Source organism: Calonectris borealis, chromosome 3 (assembly GCF_964195595.1).
Source record: "Calonectris borealis chromosome 3, bCalBor7.hap1.2, whole genome shotgun sequence".
NCBI lineage: Eukaryota > Metazoa > Chordata > Aves > Procellariiformes > Procellariidae > Calonectris > Calonectris borealis.
The window spans coordinates 106,719,184-106,745,546 of record NC_134314.1 but is presented as its reverse complement, the minus strand read 5'-3'; positions in this window follow the sequence as shown (position 1 = coordinate 106,745,546).

Here is a 26,363-nt window from a genome sequence, read left to right as displayed (position 1 = left end):
TCACAAAAACCTTTCAACTTGTTTTTGTTCACTAGGTGGCACAAATGCGTAAAAGATTGATTTGGAAAGTTTTCTCTGTAGTTTTACAGTTGATGTTGTAAATGTGTCCAGGGTAATTTTGACTGTGTTTCAAGAATTATTTGGGCTCCAAAGTTCATTTTTGAAGAAAGACCCATACTGGTATGTTCACTGGGGACAAGCCAGTACACCGAGACTTAGTCATCTGAGCAATGCTTCTTCCAGTGCTTTGATACAACCAGCTGCAGTCATGTTCATCACCACCCTTTTTGGTCTTTTCCCACGCATAGAACCAGGGGAAGACAAATTTTCACTAGAACAACACTAGCATAGAGATGATAATGCACGTTTTTCTTAACTGGAGAGGCTTGTGGAAAAACTTCAAGTTTTCTCAGCTTTTGTATTCTCATCCACTTTTAAAAAATATATTACATGTAGATAATTAGTTATTGGGACTTTCTCCTACCCCTGCCACATTCAGAGGTACAATTGATTGGCAAAAAAAGCAAAGATTTACCAGGAAGATGCATTTCTTGACCCTTCTTTTCTTGCGTAACTTGCCAAGAGAAAACTTCAAAATGGAAAACGATCAGCTGAAAAGAAAGAGAAATTTAATTTTCCAGTTTCAGTGAGGAAGCTGGATGTGTCAGGGAGCCAAATTTGTTTGTAGAACTTTAAAAAAAAAAAAAGTTCAGTGCTGAAAAACATCCTATCAATTCCAGTCATGGAGGAAAAAAGTGAAGAAAGCCCCTAACTGGGTAGCAGGAACAGTGTAAACTGGACAGCGTTAAGAGAAATACCAGTAGACACAACAGATGGTAGCCGTGTCATTCCTCACCTAGGGTTTGGCTGGAAGGAGGGAGCGGAGGCGAAGCCAGTAGCACAACGGTGGGGGCTGACCTGCCTCCTGCCTGCCCGCCAGCCATGCCGCTTCTCTCAGAGCTGGAAGGATTGGCTTGGAGATGGGAACTTTAAAGACTTAATTCATTGTTTGAGGTTCCTTTTCTGGCTTGGCAATACAAGTTGGCTTCGTACATGTGCTTTTAGAAAGTGCTAGCATAAATCCCAAAAGATCTGTGTCCTCTACTCCTTTCTCTAAGGATCTAATTTACTATTTAAGATTTGCACAATTTCACCAAAATGGTATTTTTCAAATATGAATTTTTTTTTGACATATATTTACATACATATATATTTTATATTCTGGCTTGATAATTTTTTTCTGATAAGGGATAATGAGCTCTTGGGTTTCTCTCCCTACCTCCACTGCTTAACTCTGAGGATGATAGAAGTGATGTGATTTCAAAGTCAAGGGTGAGTGCAAGACCTGCCGACTCATGAGGTTTGTGCTATGAATAAGGAGGGAGCAGGCAGTGGCAGAAAGCCACCACAACCATTCAAATGCAGGTGGAATACCGAAGGTAGGGAGGGCTCAGGCTTTGAAAGCAAGTAACTTAAACATTTTCTTTCCAAACATCTGTAAATTGTTAGTCCGATTTATTTTGAATTAAAAAATGTTTTTTAGCAGACTGACAGCTTATTTTAATTTTCAGCCATTAGACTTTCTAGCCATTTGAATTAGATGCTGTGCCATTGCCTTTGTTGGAGAAAGGTGCCGCTGCTCATCAGGTATATTTGGGTCCTTTACCAATGAGTACTTTTTTTTTCCTTTCTCTGTGGACAATGCCCTTTTACCAGTCTTTATTCCCTTATGACCAAGTCCTTGAGACTCTCTGCTACCTCTCTTGAGACTCTGATATGGTTTTCAGTCCTACTGAAAACAGCATTAGCTCGCTTCCTAGGCCAGTCAGGTGAAGCTGCGTTTTGGTTTAAAGTGATGTTGCCAAACACTATGACAAACACGGGATGTCTGTCTCTTTGCATGGAAGCAGCCAAAGTAAAATAATTTCAGGACTTAAGCCACCCCTTCCCCCATTGTTTCCCCTCCACTGTTGGCATTTTGCTTTTGTTACAGTGATTATTGTTTGTTCAGTGAAATTACTTACTCTCTTTTTCTGGAAACCCCAAGCTCAACTCAAATAAGCATTTCACCTCTAATTTCAAAAGATTTACAGAAGAAAGGAAATGTGTTGGATTATATCTCTACCATTCACTTTGGTAGCCAATACTGACTGGCGTTCAAATAAATGCCTGTGATACTGATTTTGGTGCTCTGGCAACTGAAATAGCTGGACTTGATTTTTGGTTGGTTGGGTTTTTTTTTTGATATACAGCTGAGTGAGAACTTCCAGGTAGTTCAGATCTGTGCCTTGCTGTGACCTTTCAATACATGTAGCAAATACATCTAACCCTTAATCTTGGTAAAAATTTAAATCTGAATTTAATTAGACTCATTTCTACCTGAAATCATATGAGGTAAAAGAAGAGTTAAGTGTTTCTATAGATGATCATGTTCAGCGTCAGATGATCCACCTACGTATAGATTTCAAGTAATCTGAAACTGCTGAATTTTCCTTGTTTTCAGGCCCACACCATAGGATTTAGTACTGTTTTATCCCAATCTATGAAATCCTTCCTTGGCATCTGAAAACCTTCCAGTTTTGCTTGAAAGCAGTAGCAAGCTCAGCAGAGCTTTGGATGAATGAGTTATTTCAGCAGGTCCCAGAATTTACTCATCTCTAATAAAAGCCTGACCATCCTACAACTGAACCCAATATAGGTTGTGGCAACGACACCACTTTGTTTTCACTTTTTATGATTCCTCTTCTTAGTATCAGAAAGGTCTTTATGGCCAAGACAAGTTTTCTGTTGACCATGGCCAGGAGATAGTAGACAAACCTTCCAACAGTGACTTGATCTCCGAGTGTTGTTAGGTTTGGACATTACAGTAACAAGCATGCATTCATGTTTCTAGATTCAGGCCTCCATTCTGCAGACCTCCCTAGATGCTTGAACTTGTAAGCAATATGGGCAGCATGGCTACATGGGTTTCATCAGGAATAATATGATGAGCATCTTGCTGGGCCTGGGGAAGTATTTGGTTAATGTGCAAGAGAGCAAAAAATCTCCCTCCATCTCCGCCTATCTCCTTTAACACTTGACAAAATATACACTGACAGATTCCTGAGCAATCCTCCAAGGCAGTGGGTATCCCAACGCTTTCCCAGACCTTCCCCTGTTCTCCCTTGTTGTGACAGGTCCTAAGCCGTAGAACTAACAAACTACTTCCACCTAATACAAATATAACAATCAGGATAAACCCAGTGGAAATCCAGGTAAAAAAAGTCAGTGACAGAAACATGCAAACATAGATTGAAGAAGTGTCTACCTGTTTAAATTCTTAATAGTCTACCATTTGTACAGTGTTTTGGGGGTCCTCAACGTTGAGGAATTCTGACAAATTGCTTTTCATGGAAAGTGTTTAATGACTTGGCATAAAACGAATGCATCAGAAGCACTTGTCCAGCCTTAAAAGTTTAGGTCTGGGTAACTTTAGTCACCTCTTTTATACAGAAGTTGGACTGAATATTTTGCAAGATCAGGTTTTGCTGTGTTATTCCTATTATTTTTTTCTTTTTTCCCCCTCTTTCAATCAGGATATTTCAGTAGCTTTTCTTTCTCGTACCTTTTCAGCTTTTTTTTTAACCAACCTTTCTGGAAGCTCAGTTTGATTTATGCACAGTTATGGGTGAAGTGTGATATGGGTACGAATCAGGTAATGCAGTTCTCTAAGCTACCAAATGTTTTACGACGTTACACTGAGAAATGGTACCTTTGCAGTAAGTGGTGAATGAAAAGCACCTCATCAAATCAGAGGGAATCCTAGAAGTTTCGCAGGGAGCGTGAGTGACTTTCCCACATCTTAAGTGGCTGGCTCTTCCTTCCTACCAGCCTCCCATTAGCCATTCCAGCAGTAATGGTCTCGCTGGCCTCTGGTGCACTGACAAGATCGTGTAACTTAAGAGCTTAGGGAAACCCACAGTAGTTGCTGCAATTTGTTCTTCCAGCTTAACTAATGGCTTGTGAAGTTGGAAATCCGTGCCCTGAGTGTGATGGATTTTGTTTGGAAATTTATCCCAGTGGATAATTCGTTTGAAAGAGTTCCTAGAGATCAGACATGTCCAGGGAAACCTATTTAAAGCAAGGCTCATCTAAACGTATGGGGCCAGCACAGAGATGCAAGAAAGAATCCTTACATGATAAAGAGACTCACATATATTTAGTGTGTGCACAGTCATGCTGAATGATTTGCAAAGCTGCCTTCTTCCTCTTTTTTTTTTTTTTAATTCATACATCATTCTTTGAGCTGTCTTTGCATGCCGTCTTTCCCATGGCACTTGGCCAAGAAAAAGGACACAGGGCTACCCTATAATGGGAATCCGAGAGGAGAAGGTCAGTCATTCTCAGCCCACAAAAGAGGACTTATCAATCAGTTGTCAGACCATGAATCCAGAGCGTCCAATGTTAAAGAAGTCTGAAAAAGATCATCATAAACACCTCACAGCTCTTCTGTAGCAAGTGCGTGGAGGACGTGGGAGGGAACAGAGCTAGCTGTTCCTTCAGGTCTGAGAGAAAGTGTCATCGTTCAGAAACCTTTTGATAAACTGTCTTGCAGTTCCAGCAAAAACAGTACACAAAGACAACTGTCTGCAGGGTTAGGAATTTCGGATGAGCAAAGGGAGGGGATGCATGGGGACGGTGGAGCGTAAGGAACGCAGCTAAAGGGTTTTAGAAGAGCTATTCTTAGTCTTCTCTGTGCTGCTAATTGTTTAAATAACTGCTCTTCTGGTAGAAGTTTTTTTCCATATATGTGTTCACAATCTCACCACCAATCACACAAATCAAAAAGTGTCTGGGAATGTACGTACGAAGCAGTGCTTGCAGCCAGCAATTCTCAAAAGGTATTGGCGCACCAAAGCTAGTGCATAGTATGTAGGACTTTAATACAAGCTGGGTAACTCAAATCGAAGATGCAAACAATAATGTGAATAATTAACTCTGGGGAGGTTCACATCTGTATCTGAAATGTTCCAGCTGCCCTCTCCATGTGTACAAAAGGCTGAACCATAATGCTGGATCCAAGCAGACATAATCTGGGAAAATTCAAGGCAACATGTAATCTTCCTTACTGGCAGCCGTCTCCTTAAAGAGAACAAAGAAAACTGCAGATGTGAACTCTAGGAGCATTATGGACATTCATGATTTTAATATGGACGCTATGTGTACAGTTCTTTTTAAAGAAAATAATTAGAGAGCTGAGAGAAATGTTAAACTTAAGTCAGAGGGAGACTTGAAATCCATTTAGGTAGGTACCGTAATATAGATTGCCCTATTAAGGGCAGTTGGCCCTAAATTTATTTATATATATTTATTTATATTTGGGGTGGAGGCCTGTTGGCTGGAGTCAGGCCTTGCATGACTTCATCCAGGATGCCATTTCCTGGGTTCATTAGGGATCATTTCAGTCTTGTAACACCTAATATTAATTTGGGTTTAGGCAGCAAATACAAAGCTGAGGCTAGCTTAGATTCTGGTCTCATTTTGTTAAAGTATCTGTTAATGGCCTAAGGAGAAGGCTTTGGGTTAATCCAGAGATGGACTCAAGATGCTGCCAGTCTTGAATCTGGACACACATTTAAAAGTTCCAGTGTGGGGTAGGTGGAGGGCTACTTGGACCATTATAAATATTTCAAGATGATGAATAAACAAAGGATAGATATTTTGATTTCATTCCATTTCTGTTATCAGCTGCCAATTCTTTACAGTCCCCACCCTAATTCTTATGGCTAAAGCCAGACTGCAGAACCTTTGTAAACCTCCTCCTGACACTCTCAGCTGTGACAATTATTGGACTGAATCAGTTTGCATTGCTGAGCCACGTCTCCCAGCTGAAAGCGTTCATGAGTCACTGCTCATCCAGGTAATATCTTTAATGTACTCTTGAAGTGAACAACAGATCCATTTGCCTCTTGTAGCTGACAAGCATTGTCCTGCGTGGGAACGTTGGTGATGGAGAGGGAAATCCACTTGAGGACTGTTGTGCTGAGCTGCAGTGGGATGAGGTGTGCTTCTGGCTCATCTCCAGCGCTGCTTTGGGATGACACCATGGCCATCTTCTCGCAGAAGACCCTGCATAATGTTTCTTTCTAGTATCACTTCTGCCTAAGCTGCTAGTGAAATTGTAGGCAGTGTATCTTGGTAAATAAACCATTCAGGTGCCCTCCTGGAGAGGAGCCACAGCCAAAAAGTTGATGAAAAAGCAGAAAAAAAAAAAAAGACAGAGGAAAAAAAAAAAAGAAAAGAAAGAAAAAAAAAATAGAAAGGGAGGAGTGGGGAATGCGAGAAGTTTTCCTCAGTGTTTTGGGTTTCTGGACTGTATCTTCAAGCATTTCTCTGAGGTGATTTGGAGGCAGAGAGAAGCCTGTCCTCTGAAGCAGCAAGATGTGAGCCAGCTGTAAACTGAGAGTCCTGTGGCTGTGTTAGGGCAGTGTTGAACTTGGGGTAGTCTAAAACTGTCTCTCAGCAGGGCTTGTGTTCACTGCTGGGCTAACCACGACGGTATGATTTCATGTTTGGAGCTGGCGGGCTTGGAGAGCACAAGCAGAGTCACCTTCCTTCAGCCCACAAAACACGATGCAAATATGCCCTTGTGCTGGTGAGAAATGCTGGCAATCTTTCTCCTGCTGGCAGTGCTGAATTTACTGCCCAGAGTCATCCATTAATGCAGATGGCCATATCACACACACTTACATCCATGGGGGCCCAGGACGTGTATGAAAACCATCCATATATGAAAGGTAGCATTACACTCAAAATTTTGTTCTGCAGAAAGAAAACAATACCTTGTATATAATGTCAAATATTATTTGTGCAACTGAATTGCTATCGGTATAATTAATGAACAATTATTAGTCCAGATCTAAATGTTACAGAAAAGGAAAATAGAGTACAATTCTAGAAAATATCTCAATAATGATACAGTTAAAATTGCTGTATACACACTCCTTCACATGTACCCTTTCTGTGCTGTTACACACACCCTTCCACTGCCCTTTGGGTCCTGAAGTCACTGGCTTCAGCCTGGAAGAGGAGTAGCAGTATCTCATCAGTGTCCTAAGGCTTACACAGGGAGGGCTATGATGGTGATGTTGAAGGCTTTTTCCTCTTACATTTGGGACTATTTTTAGATTTTTTTTTTTTCTAACATGCTTTAACACTTTTTTTTTTCATTAGTCTGCAGCTACACTTTACACCCAGATTTGCTGTTTGGAGCATCTTACAGCTATTAGATACTTGGTTTTTGTTCACTTTGTTCCCCCTAATACCAGTTTTACACATTTCCCAAGTCTGCAGTTCTTTGGTGAGATGTTTACATCCCCAGGGCCTCCAGTGCTGTCTCGTGCTCCCTCTCCGGTCATCCCATGCTGGTACTCCTCTGCCCTGCGACCTGTGTCCTCACTTTCAAGCCTTCTGCTGCCATAACTTGCCTGTATTCACCTAAGCCATGTTGTTATTCTAGACAATATTTCATTCTACTCCATTCATTGCTACAGAAGAGCTACTTGTTACAACTGCCTTGATAAAAATGATGGTTGTACAATATAATTAAACAAAGATAAGCAAAATAAAACAGATAAAGCAATCGCCACCTGGTCATTAAAAAAAGTACTTTTACAGGGGAATAAAGTTTGAAAGAAAGCTCTAGGCAGGCTGAGACAAGTCCAGACAATGCTTGCAGAGTTAGCATGAAGCCTACAGTCTGTTACTAACCACAGGAATACCGTATTTACTGTGTTTCAATGGAGAGGAGTATGAGGTGACTGGTGGTACCATTAACTGCACCTTGCATGGTATTTGCCCATCTTTGATGAGCCAGGAGCTCCAGCTACCTGACAGCTGACCCTTCTGCTTTTTTCTGAAGGATCCCTGCATATCCAGGTGAGTCCTGCAGCCCTCCATAACCTCATGGGTTATGAGGCGTAAGGTGGTGCTGCTCACTGTTGTGACTCAGAGGAATATGAGAATTCAGGTTTTCTTGCTCCAAACCTTTCCCTTCTCGTGAACTGTAACGAATCAATTGATATTTGCTGTTAGCAGCAAAAGGCTTTAGACAAACTTCTCGTCATATAAGTTAAGGGATATTTTTCAGACAGAGGCACACATGTAATTGGCATAAAGCACTGGAGAATTGTGTCCAGGTTGTGTACAGATATATAAATGTGCAGGAAACAGGTTTTCCATCTTAAGGTACGTTTTACTTCATTATGTAAGAAAACAGCAGGATCTGCATTTTTTTTTCCATTTTCCAGATGTTATGAGAGGACACTTAATTAGTTTGCACAATCCCTAGGCAATATCCCACTTGCACAAGGAAAGGATAACTCGTGACAGCCTCTGCACGCTCCAGTTGGGAGGGCAGTGATTTTCTTCTTTCTCTCTTTTCTTTCTCAGGTGTATGGCTATTTTTCATATCCAGGACAGCTCCATTTCTCTGCTCAGTCAGGCACTCAACCATTTTGCCTAATTACATCTGATGTTTTACTCATAGTATTATGCTCTTCTTCAGAGGAAATGAAAAACAGATTGTCTCCTTGGCAGCAAAGAATAACAAATGTGCTGCATCGAATAGCTGCTAGATGAAAAAGGGCCACAATCTGCCTCTGTGCCAACCAGCGCTAAAGACACTCCGACAGTCAGGAGGCTGCTCTTAGAGATAGATACTCCCTGCTCCATTGATGTCTAAAAATGCTCTGAAGTAAATTTAAGGTTACTTTTCTGAGATGGGATTGTGACTATCTGAGTAGGCAGAGGGTGTAGAAAAATTTCCAGTGGATTTAAAAAAATTATTTCAGTGAATTGTCATTAAAAATAATGATAATAAAAAATTACTGTGCCTTGAATAAGGTTGAAAGACAACATTTCCTTATCTGGACACACATTTGTATTTTGGCTTTTTTTTTGGAGGCAAATTTTATTTATTGGACTTGTTGCAATTAAAAAATAATGAATTTCTCCCTCTGAAAGCAAATATATATATATGGAAATTAAAATATATTAAAAAAGCAAAATCAAATGAAATATTTTGCCTTTCAAAGAAAGATATTTTAGTGGACCTGAATTACTTTTTTTTTGTTGGAAGTTTTGCCTCACAGAAACATTGCGGCTTTTGTCTTTTTTCATGCTTGGTACAATTCCCCCTACCCTACTGAAGTGAGACTCTAGAATTTGGGTAGTTTTGTGATGTATAGATGGCATAGGCACCATTATAGTGTTACACATTTAATAAGGTATTTCAGATTCCTCTTATCTATATTACTGGGAAGCTTTTTATTAAGAGCGTAAATTAAAGTAGGTGAATGCTCATGACATTTTATAGAGGAGGCACAAGTCCAACGTTTGATTTACTTCCTTTAAGATTTGTGGATACTGACTATTAGATCAGACTCAGAAAGGTGGAATAGTGAGCAGAAAAACTGTTACAAGAAGTACTTACCTTGACTTTGTGTAATTCTATCCTATACCCTTCCACCCTATACTGATTGTCAGGGTCTCTTCCCAGTCCTGTGTCTGATTACCTCTGGGGACTTCCAGTGTTTTTTCTTGGACAGGATCAAACAGCAGGAAGGCAGAAGTCCTTCATTGGTGCCCAGTGCAGACAATTCTGCTCCAAAAATCCTTTGGTGGACTGGATTTGACAAAATCCTTTGTCCAGCTCTTGTCATGATGTGCATCAGGCAATCTATCTTTTCTGGCATCGCTACTTTTCTTCTTCCACTGTTACCTAATTTCAGTGAGAAAGATGAAATGTGAAACTCATGATGATTGCATGTTCTGCTGGTTATGCTGATGAAACAGATAGTTTTCATGTGACTTGACATACAGTTCTACTTGCAGCGGGCTCTGTTTGATACCTTCATAGCATATGTTGGGAACTGTGTTTCATATTTCAAGGAATCTGCAATGATAGTCTGGAGCGGGCAAGCCCAAGCAGAAGAGCCTGTGGAATTAGCCTCATTACCCCAGGAGAGGTAGTGGTGGAGGTCTCTATTCCATCCCATTGCAAATGATTTCTCATTAACTTGATGAAAGGGAGCAGAAAATAATTATTTTTCCTATCATGCTAGTAAGCTCCCCAAATATTTTGTTAGAAGAAGTTTATGAGTCTGAATGTCATCACTGCAACCATGCTGAGTTTCAAGAATATGTAGTTCTTGGTTGTTTAATCTGTGATGGTTTTTTTTTTTCGGTTTTGCTTCTTTGTGTTAAGCCTCTTCACTAATTTTACCTGCTATGCCAGCTCACTAGTCAAGTCAGGATTGTTCATAGCTATCTAGCTATCTAATTTTCCCATCTGATTTCCTAACCACAAATGTCTGTGGTGTTTTGTTTTTTTTTTTTTTTTTTTTTTGTATTGACTGCTGAGCCATTTCATTACTGCATCTGTGCAGATAGACGTTCTTCTGCTTTTTTGCTGGAGGTCAGACATAACATTATCTTGCATCTTACCTTACACTTAGACAAGTCCTAGCCTTCCATCATTACATTATAGCACTGTGCAGATGAGAGGCTTATAAACATTGTCTATCCTTCCCTCACCAGTCAGAAAACCTCATCAAATATATCTTGTTCATGTTCCTGTTATCAGTCAGAAAGCTCAGTCTCCAGCTAGATCATGAATTTCAGCTTTGAATCATCACTACTACTCAGTCTTATTAGAAATGTGAGGGAGAAATGCCTGGGACAGCTGGTGAGACTTTCCAACTTGTAAACAAAGGATATAGAATGGAGAGAAAATTAAGATAATAAGTCTTAATTACACATGAACAAAGTATGACATTCGAGATTTTTTTGTGTGCTTGTAATTGCTAACCTTCTTTTTAAAGAGCACCAGTAAGGACTCATTCTTAATTTATACTTCAGCTTTCCTTTTGTGGTTTTTTTTGTGTGTTATCTTTTAAAGATTTTTTTTTTAATGCAGTTAATCCATCTTAGAAAACAGCCTTTTTAAAAAGTGTTTTTATTGTTCCGTACAGCCCCTGCCTTCTACCAGCTCAAATCATGTTGACATATTCACACAGTTGAAGTTGGCATTTTGACACGTGTACACATCGTTTTCATCTGCTTCCTGGGGATGACTCCAGTGCCTGAGGTTTCTTTTAACACACTGAAAAGCCTCTCTGGCTTTGTGCAAGGCTGCATTCCTAAACAGTATACCAACTCTGAGGTTCAGCCAATGTTTACTTTGTGAGAGAACTTTTTAATATCAAAAGGAAAACAGTCCTCCTACATTCCACATAGGTAGATGCTATTTGCCATTTAAAAAAAATGCAGTAATAATAATGATAATAATGATAGATGAAATTGCTATTTCAGGGGAAGAGTCATAATTACAGTTGAATCATGACTGTGGGCTGAAGAAAAGATAAGCACAACGTGTTTTGCCGAGTCAGGCATGTGATTAAGAATACATCTTCTTGCTTTGCCCGTTATAAAAACAGGAGTGACTGGTGGTGAGGATATATTTCATTTTTATTGGAGAACTACTTAATATATTCAGCATTGGGGAAGACTGGCTATAATAGGACAAATTGTTAGCTGGTTTAGGTCCAGACCTCTATAGTGATGATCTAACTTTGTTGACTTATCAGCAAAGGATGTGGCCCAGTACGTTTGAAAGAGATGTTTCTTGTTGATGGCCCTCCACGGCTGAGCTGACTTCAAGCTGCAAGAGAAGTGACTATTTCACACTTGCCACTGCATCTAACTAGGTGCTCATGCCCATCCCTTGCTTTGGCAATAGCGATCATGCAGCAAGCTGATCTGGCTAAAAAAGTTTACTTTTTTTTTTTTTGGTAGAGTTCCCATTCTGCCAGCTCAGCTGATTGATCTGGCTGATCGCAGGGCCACTCTGTGGCTGGGATTTGTACAGGGAAGGCAACAAGAACGTGCATAGGGTAAAAGCAAGGCACCCCTTTCAAAGGTACCTCACAGATTGCTTTAAGACATCTGTGAAAATGCTCCATTAGATACACAGTTGCAGACTGGGACCTTGCTCTTGCTGAAGTGAGCAGTAAAACTCCCATGTGGTAGGACAGGGCTCTTACTGAATAAATTTGATGATGCTACAGAAGAAATGTCTTTGTCGTCTGTGTAAAATGCATGTATCGCAGGGGTGAGGAGAACAAGAAACAGACACAATCCATTTATTTTATTATACAGTTACGGTTCCCAATGCTGAGGGATTAAATCATTCATAATATACATTCTGGAAATTGAAGCATGTGGCGTATGGAGTATGTGGAACACCTTCAGGAGCTGTGGAACCAGGAGTCAGGAGGGACTGGGGGAATCGTCTTTCAGTATTTGTTGAATTCTGATCTTCAAAAGCATGTGTTGTTGTGAGTGGCATGCTCTAGCAAGAGCAACGATCACTGGAAAAATGGTGCCATTAAAGATGATTTTAAGTTCAGGGTTTAATGTGTTATTTTTCCTAATCTTAGAAGTGGGCTTTCATTTTTAAAGATTGCTTTCATGGACCATCAACTCTTCATTTTGGGAACCAAGAAGAAATCTTTCCAAAGCCATATGAGGATATATTAGTTTTACCCAGGGTGAATGTGACACGAGAACGCTTCCCTGCAAGAATGACCCTACTTATTTGTCTTCTACTCAGCAGTTTTATCTGTTTTTATAACGATCCAAATAGATTCAAAGGGGAGGAGGGCTGATCCATTTGTTTTCTTCCCACACAAGATGCATTTCAAATGTTTTGCACTTTCGCAAACATTGTGCAATCAATCTCATTCAAAGACGTGCAGCCCACAATACTTAGTCCTGACAACTGTGCCGACATGAAGAAAGGTGCAGCTTTGTTGTTCTGAATCACTTCATGAAGACCAGCCAATCCAAACAGATTTTATTTGGGTGTAAGGCTTTTTTTGGTATTATTGCCAAGACGGCTTCATGCTCAATTAAAAACAAAACATGCTGAAGCCCTAAACCTTTTAGCAATTCCAGATCTGCTAATGATGTCAGATTGGGCAGTTCCCCACCAAGGAGACATCATTTATTACAGAGGCTGACATCAGTGAGAGGCGATGGTCTGCTGTCAAAGCTCTTTACCGGGACACAGGAGAACTAAACTCAGTTTTCACCTTCTCCGTGCAACCTTTGTGTGACCTTGATGAAACCACTCCTCTCTCTGACTTGACATCATGGTACTTAGGGAGTTTATGACATACTCGCATGCTGGATGGTAGCTTCTGAAAAGAGCGGTTAAAGTGCTGCGTGGGAAGCTTGTCATCGTTAGTAATGTGCTTTTGCAATTTAGAAGGTAGTTTAATTCTGGGATATACGTTTGGGTAACATTTCACCAGCTGTAATGTACTGAAATGTATCAAGTCCCACGCAACACAGTAAATGTGCAAGACCACCGGGATCAAGTAGACACACGCCTCTTTCCTGGAGCCTTCCATTTCTTCTCTAGCACTAGTTTGCCTTCATTTAGGCAATTCAAACAGGAAGTACCAGCAGCGTGTCTTCATGCCAAATTGTCATTTTGACTGCCATCTAATAACGGTCTCTGATTGTTATTGATTACAAATTTTCAGGTGCTGCAAATGTTAAAAATGGAAAAATGAAGTTGATGGCAACCAAAATCAGGAAGAAGGACAGTCTGTACCTTTTCTGAACTTCTTAGGTCACCCTAGAGAGTGCAGTTCCTACAGAATTTCATTATTTTAAGGTACCTGCTACCTCAGTGAGTGTCTGCCCCAACAGGAGTGCTTGCTTCCACAACTGCTTTTGATAACCAAGTGATTTTTTTTTTCCCTTAAAAATGGTAAAGCCTTCTGCCAAATGGCTGTCTGAACAATTACATTTGAACCGAAAAATGGAAGGAAAAAACATCGTGTCAGGTCAACCTGAAGTGAAAGACAGTTTTCTTGGTGAGATCTGTCTCATCCATCACATTTTTGTAATTAAATATTTGTTCCATTCAAAATAAAATGCATCAAGAGAAATGTTGTTTTAGTGAAAATAAATGTAGGTAAATTTGGTCTCAAAACGTTGCTTTGATATGGAAAATGGATTCATTCCATTTTTGTCTTTTCCAAAATTATTAGATTTTTGGCTGTTTTCGTGACAGTAAGGAAAACTCACAAATTTCAGGAGACAGCCTCTTGTGAAATCATAGTCTAATTTCCCAAGAAAGAGAGAAAGAGGGGATGATACACATAATAACAGCAGGGAAGTTATGCTCTCCCAAAGTTTACTGGCATCATGCACTGGGTGAATATCTGTATTTATGTTCAGCAGTAACTTTTTTACAGAGGAAGTCCCACTGGAACCAGTGGCAACAGTATTTTATATAAGAATGAGAACTGCTGAAGGGTAGGAAATATGGGGAGTTAGTCCTAGTTCCAGGGAGATACGTGAGGCTGCCTTTTGCTTAATTTTAGTTGGAGCTCTCGATGTGTTTCCTCCCACCCCCAACTGTTATGTAGGTTTTCCCCTTTTCTCCTAGATTTCCAGACTGCTGCCGGCATCCGGCAGCGGCCAGTCTACTGCAGTTCCTGACTGCAGTGCACACAAACCTTGATGTTAGTGGGATGCACAAATGGATGCGTGCTTTTTTGTCCATGTTTACTTCATGGCTTGTGAGGAAGAGCAACAAGCCAACTACCTGCCATGTGTAGAGTCCCTTCCTTGCCTGAACGAGCTGGTCTTCCCGCCATTTCAGATAATCTTTTTGTGCTCCTGACAAAGGAAATTATCAAAGTCAGTAGATGACAGGCCTAAAAATAGCAACCTAAGATGTAAGAGTCTGGGAGCCCAACTCATAGTTTCTACTTTGTTTAGCTTGCAAAGCATCCTGAGTTATTTGCAATAGCGATGAAAGGAAATATTGTCTTCCTATTAGAAGACAGAGGTGCGTTTGTTGTATTTGACAAAGAAGGGAGCTTTTTATATGGATTACTTCTGTCACTGTTTTGATATGATATGTTGAACCTAAGAGTTTGTATAAATGCTGACTGTCTTTCCAAGACAAGTGGTAGAATAGCCTGCTCTCCGCTTTTCTTGCTCTGCGTAACATTGATTGATGTTAAGTTCCAGCTGGGGAACAGGCAAAAGAGTGTCTCAGAGCTTTGTAGCAGGTTATAGACTCTTTGACACCACAGGTTAATGCTAAACCATGCTGGCATTTATTGTTCCACAGACTTGTCAAATGGATTTAATGGGCTCTGTTTAGCTATTAACATTCATGCCCTAGAAATCATGGGTAGGCTGGGCAGCGAGAGTCATGCTTGCTAGCAGTCCTGTGGTGTGACCAAAGAGCAGACAACGCACCACGCTCTGCTTCAGAGGTCCTCAGTCAGAGCCACGGACATGCAACATTGGCTAGACAAGTGAGGGATGCTTGCAGAGCCACGGCTTGCTGTAACCGCTCTGTATTTCACTGTGCAGGATGATGGTTCTCCCACCCTTTCTTAGCCAAGAATTCTGAAGGACCAAATGGTGCTTCTGTACTGGTGTTACCATCTGGATCAGAAGAGCGTTACCAGCCATCACCTCTTACTGAGCTTTGATTTGCAGCAGCACAAGGTTGTGATGCTCATGAGCTGGATTCCTTTTGTATGAAACCAAACTGGAGGACGTGCACGTAAAACCTTGTGGCTACAAATGAACACTCAGTACCTGGGCTCAGACTAGACTTAGCATGAGGAAACTGTAGATGTCAGATCCTCAGCAACAAGTGGTTTGCCCTACAGAGCTGCTTCTATTGGTTTGCATTACCTGCTATGAAAGCTGGGTGTACAACTCCAGTTGAATTCAAATGGGGCTAGAAAAACCCAACTCCTGTCTATGAGTTACCCTTACGCAGGCTCTGCTGGCGAGGAAGGGACAAGTAGAACTGGAAGACTCAGTACTGCAGGTGTGAATGAACAAAATAAAGAAACCACAACATGCTCTTGCTTAGCCTCCTTCAGTGCAATGTTTGCCACAGGTTCTGCTTCAACTCCAGCAAAATCATATATTTGCAAAAGTTAATGTGGGTCAGAGGATGAGAAAGATAAGTGAACTTAGTGACACATGGTGGGGAAGAAATTGGATGCAAAGTAGGAATGCAGTGTTTGGACAAGAAATGTTACTGTGCTGAGCCAAAGGAAAAGGCTCAAGATCAATCAGCCAGAAGACGAAAAGCTTTAAAGGCAGAAGAAATGCTAAAGTTAGCATGTGTGGCTTACTATAAATTGGGGTAATCTGAAACAGATATTCTCTGAAGAATACTTCCAATGTTTCCTGGCTCTGCTCCAGCTACTTCAAAGCCTTGTTATCAGTGAATTGTGGTCCCAGTGTTAGGAAAGCTGGGCGATGTTCTAAGGAAATGTCAGCTTCAGATCACAGTTTCCTCTCATTTCTGTGAAAAGAGGTCAAATTAGCAAAAGCACTGCCCACATGCGGTCTCTGTCACAGCCCTCCGTGGCCCACTTTGTTAATGCTTGAGCTAATCCTTAGGATAGGGAACAAAATTGCTTTGAAACAGTAGGCTATTTGATTTAGGAAGCAAAGTTTAAAATAATACCCCAGCAATATGTGTTGCCAAAATCTGCTAGGCTGTAACGTTCATTAAAAGACATGCAGAACAATTAAGGGAAGTTTTTAATTCCCCTCCTCCACTTTAGGATCCTTCCCACCCTGTGGGATCTCTTAGGGCATTGGGTAAACCTGTACCTTGCTTTCTGAGTGCCAATTAGTACAAGGTTTGATCAGGTAATTGGGGTGAATGGAAATCTTACTTCTGTTGTGTTCTCTATAGGCACCAACATATGAAATCTCCTCTTCTATCTAAACAGTACTCATGCTGCTCTTCACTGCCTGGTTCTCTGTGGTCTGAAGGGCAGAGTTAGGAAACGTTTACTGTCTTATTTTATGTAATGTGTCTGTTTCACAAATCCAGGTGTTGCTCATGTTAAAATACTAAGATTGCTTGGTCTGCCAGGATTCAATTTTGTTACTTCAGAAAAGGCTTTGCTTCAGGTCATGTGTAAGAGACTTTTTAGAGGTTAGATATTGCAGTCAACAAACTGTCCGAGACCATTAAACTGAATCACTTTAGCTTGACTGTTGAATTTCAGTGGAGCTTAATCTGAAGTTCGCAGTGAAGATGGTTCACATTGTAAGACTTTAGATTTATTCCTGATCACCCTCATACTTCATCAATCCAGGCCAGGAATATGCTGAATCCATGCATTGACATGGCACAACTCAGTGTATCAGCTAAGCATCCACGGAGGTGTCTGTGTAGCTATTGCTAGCCACCTAAATGAGAAATCCCCTGGTCCTCACTGCAGAGTGCAATCTCGTTTTGGCCAAGAGAATCTGCGGATGCATTCCCTCTCCTCTACACCAAAAACTTTGCAGTGTTGGATAGGTAAATGCAATGCCATCCCCAGAGCTGAATCAAACTGAATGGGGTGGGAGCTGAATTTCCATGATTCCACATATTATGAAAGCAGAGAAGAGCAAAGCTAAGCCTTGCTAAAAATCTATAGGTATATTGTGCCCATTAAGTTCTTCTTAATGTTATAACCTGTGGCAGAAGCAGAAGGAAATATGTAGTTAAAATCCATTCAATATGTTGTTCTAAAACTGACTCCAAAGACACAGGCTTTTAAGACATGTGATGAAAGGAAATCAAAAGATGACAGTGTTTTGGATGTGTTTATTTTTGCTAGCTCTGGGAGTACTAAGACAGAATCATTTGCTTCACTGGTCACGGATGTAGCTGTAGTAATAATGCAGGTGACCCTTACAAAACCCTCAGTGAACTTCCACCCCCACAACAGTCTAGATCTTTAATGGTGTCTTCCTCCACGCCACCAGGTGAGTACAGGCCATCCTTGGGCAGGGATGCACACACACGTGAGTTTAGGTACAGTATTGTATGTATCACCTTCATTATATAATTCTAATCTGAAAAATTGCTCCCTATAAAAACATGAAAATTGTAACACCATTAGTTGCCAATAATTCCTCAGAATCACAGGCTAGGTTCAGATGAGATATGAAAGGCCACATTGGTAGCAAAACATCAGAAAAGGCATGCAAGAGATGAGGAGAAAGATAGCTCCACTCAGCTGGAATCACGAATCACGCTCAAGAGTGTCCCAAATATTAAATTCACATATACTATTTTTCTGGGGGAAAGGATAGATGAAATAAAATATTACAAGTGCGAGATGTTAGACACTTTGTTTACTGCACTAATAAAAAATGCTCAGATGCTCGGCTGAATATGCCGTGAAGACCTATATGGAGTCAGGTAGAATAAGAGTAAGAAAGCTGAAGTAATTGGCAGACAGAGACCCCTGTGGATTTGGAAATGCCTGGTTAAAGCAGCCTCTTTACATTTTTTACTGCTAGTGGCAAGTTGGTGCTGGTTCTGGCCTTGTTTCTTACTTTTGGCTCATGGCGCCCACCTCTCTTAGAACTGCACAAAGTAATTGCTGCGCCGAGCCTGCAACGGTGTTTCATGCATGATCTGAAGATTCATCTCTCTGAGATTAGGTTGCTTGTCTTTCAAGGCTTGTTTTGCTTTTTTTGATCACTCTTGTTATTTTAAAAGGCAAAAAAAGAGATCATGGCCAACTATGAGTATTAAATGACTTTCCAAAGGTTAACCTTTGCTCTCTTTGTAAGTTCATTTATGAATAGCCGGCTATTGAGTTTGTTCAGTTGTTGTCAATCACTTCATTTCAGATTTGGAAGTTTGTCATGAACTGTTTGCTCTGTGTTCAGGTAGTCTGACTAGTGGGGTATGACTAGTCTGCAATTTTGCTGACTGGAATGCTAATAAATGGGAGGAAAGAATTCAGTGTTTTCAGGATGACTGCTTTACCTCTCGCATGCGAAAGCTTTTCTGAGCAAACAGCCGCAAAAGTATTCATCAGACTTTCACTTCCAGAAAATACTCAAATGCACTACAAGTCACTTATTTATAGATGTAGAAAACTTCTAAAATGGTTTCTGAGTGCTGTAGAAGTGGTTCACTTTGAACCAATGTTCAAATAGCTCATTTGGTGAGAGTGAGCCATCACCACATTTCACTGGGGGCAAAAGATGTTCCTTTTGTTTAATGTATAGTGGTTGCAGTCTCATGAATATCTGATCCCTAGGGATTTGAGCTTCTTAGAAATAGAACTCCTCCAAATCCGTGTCTCCTATTCCCAGAAACTCATCCAAAGAAGTAGAGCTCACGTAATTGAATAATTACTGTGTCTATGGAACAGATTCATCTCAGGCCAGGTCTCAAACTTATCATAACAATTCTCCCCTGAGGTAGAGCAGCAGAAAAGAAAATTCAGGACTCCACTGATGGAAACAATTTTCAAAGAGAAGGAGACCCACTGTCACAATGAGTGAAAGCAGACTAATTGTTAGATTTACAGTATATGGAGAGGGATAGCCTCATGATTTTTCTTTCTTTCTGGTCCTTTTCCATTTAACCCCAGCAAAAGTGTAGCAGACAACAGGCTGTTAAATTTTTCTAGATTTGATATGAAATAGAAAAATTACTTTTTGATTCCGGAAGAATTCAGATTTCAGGAGTGGCAGAGACATGTCTTTTCTTGGGATTTTGATGTGGACTTGCTCCTTCCTAAAGGCAACCCTGTTTGGGGCCATTTAAAATTTCAGTGGCTCACTTTTCTTTTTTAAAATGCTTCATTACAATGTTAAGAGACTTGCCATCTTCCTTGTCAGGGAGGAGAATTGAGGGTAGTGATCCAACCTGTGAAGTACTTTCTGCAACTGCTGCAACTGAAGTAAAGACAAAAGAAATAATTTTGGGACCATGCAGCAGGACTATCGTCTTAGGCTGACCCAGGAATTATTGGACGTGGGCTGAGAGCAGTTACTGATTCCAGCAGGACCAGCTGTATGGTAACTGATTAATGACTGTGGTGCTCACCATTTAGTTCTTAACATCTTTCCTCGTTGTTACTGCAAAGGAGGCCCTGGGTACAATTGTGCTGCTGCAGGCAGTTATTAAAAAAAGAAAGTCTGAGGAGCAATGGATATGTTATCTCCTGAAGAAACAGGGGCATCTCCCAATGCCTCTCCCATCCTGGGGTCTGACCTTCCTTCCTCAGACCTGTCTTTAATGTCACTTACTGAGAGTTACAAAGTGCAGTGCTGCTGAGAAAGATCTGGATAGTGAAGCCTGCCTCTCATCAAGGATGGGTCCTGAGAGCCTCCAAAGGACCCTGACTTCCTCTCTAATCTTTCAAAAAAGATTATGTGAAGAGGAGACGGTGACTGCGTGTACACAGGAAGGGGGGAGGAGGAACATTTCCAAGAAAAGAGTTAAGTAATTCTCTGTTAGCCTGATGCATCCTTCCACTAGCTGACTGGTTACCTGGGAAGATCCGTGCACACCCTGAAACACACAATTTCCAATCTAATTCTCACAGTCTCTCTGGGATATTGCAGACAACTTTCTTTTTGTCATTGTCTTGATATTTAGGGAAATTTGCACAAAGCCAGTTTGCTCCAGATGATGCAAAGTTAAAGTTGTGAGAAAAAAAGATTAAAACCAAGGGAATTCTGAATACTGGAGTTATTCCAGCAACTATAACTGTGCGGTCTTTGATCTCCTACATATTTCATGGTTTGCATCACCAACAGAAAATTATCTTTATGTTCAGATTTAAGCAGAGAGAAGTAAATTAAAAAAATACATCATCCCAGTTTTACCCTTAAGATGATCAGAGGTTCTGTCTGTCAGAGACAGCAGGTGGGGCCAAATTAGCAGAAGATATGAACTTTTAAGTAAGGGAACAGTAAAACAAGGAATTCTCATGGCTCTTTTTATTGCTAAATCAGCAAGATTTGTCTTGCAAGCATAATTTGCTTTGGATATCCCCTGCATGATGGGAGGCCAGTGTTTCATAGTGGACAGAGCATTGCTGCGTAGTCTATCAGAGGTAGATGCTCTTACTGCTAGCATTGATCTGTTTGTGACCTTTTGCAATCAGCTCCTTTCCATAGGTTCCTCCAGTTTCCCCTTCCTAAAATGGGGGAAAATACCTTTTTATCTGATTTTAAAAGGACTTTGAAACTTAGCATGGGGTAAGGGTTTTGCTTATAGGCTTTTTTGATTTAGAAGAAACCCTAAGGCAGAAAGCTGCTTTGTCCCTCAAACCTTTGCAGGTTTTGCCCTCTTTTCTGAGAATGTCAACAGCTGAGACCAACTGTGACAATGCTTTTTGAACCGAGAAGCATTGTGCCTGTCATATCAGCTGAGAATCCCAAACACACTTAATATGCTTTGGACTCCTGAGTAGCCCAATGAAGCCAAGTACAATGTTGCTGTTATGGTAAGGCCAAGATTTTTGCGCACAAATTTTTCTTTAAATAGGACTGGAAAAACTGCATGAAGAACTTTTTCTTCTTTTGTCCTCTTTTTCAGTTCCAGACCAAGCCAGAGTCAGACCTTCATGAAAGTCCAGACACTTTTAAAAAAGTAATTGTTTGATTCTGTGTATATTTTTGTGTGGGGGTTACAGTACATACAATTAATGTGACTCAGGCTCAAGGTCAAAAGTCTGGGTTGACTATGACTGGACTTCTAATTTCCTCCATACTAAGTCACCCATCCTTTCCCTGAGTCATTTTTCAGCAGACAGCTTCAAGTTTAAAATTAGAAAGTAGAAACATATACCAAGAGAAATGACTGGTGAGAATGCTGCAGGAACAGCTTGTTTAAGTTTCATGAGCTGGTGTAGCAGCAGCTGTCTCAAGGGGGCCCCATTCTAATGTCTACAACAGATGCCCTTTAACTTAAGATATTCATAAGTTATTCAGGCTATAGAACATCTGCAAACATATATGGTGTGAATGCATCATGAGCTGGTAAACATACCCCTTGTTGGTGTCAAACAATCCCTTTGTGCACACTTGCTACAGATGTCTTTTGTAGAAAGAGTCTTCCACAGTCCACCCTGGTCATGCAAGGCCCTGGGAGGATGAGCAAGGGCTACTAAGCAACAGCAGTGGCATTTGTTATGCACACAGGCCTTTTCAGAGAATGCCGCTTCCTTGCTAGAGGTCTTTGGCACTCATCAGCAGGCAAAGGTTGCAAATAAGACTCTCACCAGATGCATTTGAAAGGAAAGCTGAAGACCTGAAGCATACAGAAGTGGTAGAATAAGCCACTCTCCTGACTCTCTCTAGTCCTTACAGTGGTACACTGAATCCCTTTCAAAGACAGGTCTGGGAAGACGTTTATCAAAAACCAGGTAATTTATCAGACTAGTGAGCTACCTACTCCTCTTGGTTATTTAAAATCTATTCAGTTAAAATACTGGCACTCAAAAGGCAGGGCTGAATAAAGCTGAGATCACTCTGTACATGAATAAAAAGAGCACACAATCTATCATCAATGGATTTGGAAAGAGTAGAGAGAGTCTATTCTGATTGCATAGATTTCTCCCTTGTGTAATTCCCTTTGCACTTCAGTCTGAAGCTCATGGTGTCCACACCCTGCACTCTCTTAATGGCCACCAGACTCATAGATGTTTTTTAATATTATTTATGTTATCGTAGTGTATGAGAGACTAAGTAATAAAGGGACAAATAGATTGGATTGCGACATAGAAAGGAATAAGATGATTGTCCATTGAAGTTAATATGGAATCTCAGTCTGCCTTCCAAGTTTTTTGTTGACTAGATCTTCAGTTTTAAGCAAAATCTTTAACTAAAACAAAGTTGAATATGGGTTCATAAAGATGTCTAGCAGTGACATTCTTGGAATTCACTTTTGCCATCCAACGAATATAGGGAAATTATTGCCAGGAGAAGAGGGATTGCTCTGTCTGAAAAACATGGAACATCAATTCATTGAAAACAAAAATGAGATAAAAACACTTGAAGTGTTTATTAAGTATTTAAGTCCTTAGCATTTAAAATTGAAGATTTTAGATTCTCTACATCTCAATTTCCATCTCTGTAAAAAGGGATGACATTAGTGCCAATTCATGGAAACTCTAATAATCAGTTGCAATCCCCAAAGATGCTCATATGTCATGGTAATAGACGTAAGAGAAGATCCTCAAATGTCCTGTTGAAGTCAGCTGGTGTTAGGCTGGATTAGGCTGAACCAGACCAATCTGATGAATTGATGCTTTTATGGAGGGATTGAGTTGTCCTGAAAAGATGGTTGGTTTGTTTTTTTTCCCCCCTACCCGGAATTGCAAACTAAAGGCACTTGTTCCATTCAGAATTCCTACTTCAGCAACGCCATTTAAACAATTGCTGCATAGAGTATTTTCCAATAACGCTAACCATCCTCTAATGTACATGATTCCTTGGGAAAAAGTGTACAATTAAGAATGTACCTAACATATTTGGTTTGAAAACTTGTATAGTTGTATTATAAAACTTCTGGAAGTGTTTGGTAGCATGAATTTTTTGTGAAAGCAGCAGTGCAATAGAATATAATATGAAAGAATGAGATTGTATTACTTTCACACTTAAAAACAGTGGCTAGTTTCTTCCTCATAAGGAGGTTCGATGTTTTGTTTTTCACTCAGTGTCACTTACAGTTGCTTTTAGGTCAAATAGCTCATACAGCATATAAAATAACAAAGCCAAAAATACTTTTATAGCTTTGCATCTGATTTTTCGCTATATTTCTATGATAAGTAAGATAGAATACTGGAGCCAAGCAAGAAATTTTCAAGCCCTAATATTTCATTAAAGTAATCACCATTTGGAAGTGCATTAGGTGTCATCCAGAATATCTTTCTGTCTCTTTCTGATAAAGATCTACTATTTATGTTTCATTGAGCCGAAAAAGTTTTTTAGAGGAAAGGAAAGAAAAATATGATAAAGAAATGAAAATATGCTTCTAAAACCCACAGCTTCTAAGGCATCTTTGTGATGATCTTGGTATAGAAACCTGACTGAGCAGCCTTTCAAGTATGGGTAATTTTTTACTTATGGAAGTATTTTTATAAAGTGCTTACACTTAAGGTTCTTGCAACAATATTTGCTGACTTCGCTGAAATGTCATAGGTTAACTTTCATGACCATGATTTTTTATATACAGCAGAGCAATAAATATAAATTAAGCTTTAAAACATTATGATGAAGCAGGAAATTATGCAGTGACAACTTCCCTAATTCGTCAGTTGAAGACACTTGTGATAAAGACAAAGAGCAGTTTCACAGAGAAAAGCAATTTGTGCAGAAAAATAGTATTTCCAGCCAAAACTTTATGAAAAGGGAGATTTTGTATTATCCATGCTGGAATTGCTAGAATTGCCCTGGAATTAAAATCCTGTCATTTTGTAGAAAGGCATGTAGTGGTTCTAACGGCCACAGGAGCAACCTCTATTTTGCTCTTTCTCTGGAAAAAAGAGCCTGTGCTCTGCATACAACAATGTTTCCCAACACTGTGTTGAGTCACTTGTTTAATAAAATCTCACGTGGAAGCCTGCCGTTGACTTAATTAACCTCCCTCCTTCCTAAAACACTGAGATATTTCTTGGAGGTCCATGAGAAGCAGCTTGACTATTATTTTGTGGAATCTGATGGTGAGCATCTTTGAAAGGTACACAATGAGATTTGTAATGGCATTCAGTGCTGCGTTGTGCTTGCCTGCACCTCTGGGGTGATGCTCAGGTAGACTTGCAGCCTTGCAAGACTCCAGAAGTGTGTTTGATGTAGATGCATTTGGCCTCCACCTGCATTGGAGGGCAGGGGCAGCAGCCTTTTATCAACACTCTCGAGCATCCAGTCTCTTCTTAACTGCCATCTACTACCGTATCTGAGGTTCATGATATTGATGCCTCTTGTATCTTGCTGCACAAGAGTTGTAACACGTTCAGGACTTAATAATCAGTGTTTCACCTGTTGTTATGAGTTTGTACTTGCTCTTTATAATGCAACACATTTTATCAAGCTGTTCTGTGTTTTAAGAAGTTCAAGTTTACAAGTACCTCACACTAGATAGCTCCATCTGTTGCTGCTTTTGCTCATCTGAACAGTACAGGCTTTTTTGCTTGCATGTTGCTGGAATGGCATCACAGAGCCTGTTTTGAGCCAAAAGGATTAGTGTAGAGGCAAAATTTTCAGCATGTATTTTCACACTCAAGTTAAATGTGAATAATTTATGACCCACAATACTGTTTAAATAAGCTTAGGTAACATTTTCATTTTTCTTACATGATTTCATTTAGTGACAGAGAAACTATAAGCTGGTTTATGCTACAGGTCTAGCTGGTCCTATTTTCTTTTGTTAGCCTTCATTTCACCCAGTGAAATGAAGAACTTGTGAGCTAATGTGAAACAAAATTCTAGTGAAAACAGGATTTATAATTTTTTTTTTAATGCTAGTTGTCTGATAAAAAAACTTTCTCACTATTTGCACATTACATGCTTATTTAGATTTTATAATATGTTATGCCATTTCCCCCATGAAATAGCACTCTTCGAGCAGTCGGGAGAAGGTACAAGAATCTCTGTCCTGAACAAGTCCATGGGCAAGTTTCTTCCAATCCTTTCATGTAGTGTTGGTGTAGACAATGGAAGATGCAAATTTTAATTGATTTCTTCTATTTTTTTATTATCCATGGAGAATTAAGTTGGGCTTGAACATTCTTGCTCCTAGCTCTTGTATAGTATAAAAAATGTGTTTAATGAAAACTAAAGTTATGAGGCCATCTAAAATAAAAAGAAAGGAGACTGATAACCTTTGGGCAAAGGTCGGTAATTTCCACTGACTATTCTGCAGTCAGTACTGTCAATGTGAGCTGTTATCACTAATATTTCAAATGTGTCATGTACTCAGTCTAAATACTATGGGAACCTGAAGCTGCTGCACTGAGGATAGTGAGACCCAAGATAAAAGTGTGAGGAAGACTTCCTTGTAGTCTTTTCTCATAGTTTTCTGAACTCTTAGAAAAATAGGCTTAATGTAAATATATATAAGTAAATAAATTATATACGTGTGTGTGTATGTATGCACTTGATAAACAAATATTCATTTCAAATTGAAGAGATAGACATACGTATTTCTTTTGCAAAGGGAAAAAAAAGGAGAACCCTTTCTGTAAAGGATTTTATGCTGCTGTTTCCAGCAGTACATCCAGGGACATTCTGAAGATAATTTTTATGTATGATCTTTTGAAAAATGAATGAATAATCTGTGTCATATATCTGTGCAACAAAACAAGAAAAGACAACTTTGTGTAATTCAGCGCCAAAAAAATGATTGGAGGGATGCGGTCAGTACAGTTTTATGGCTTTTAGGCCATACCGCTTCTTTCAGTTCATTCTGTTCCAACAACTCAATGCAAGCGCTGTCCATGCCCTGGATG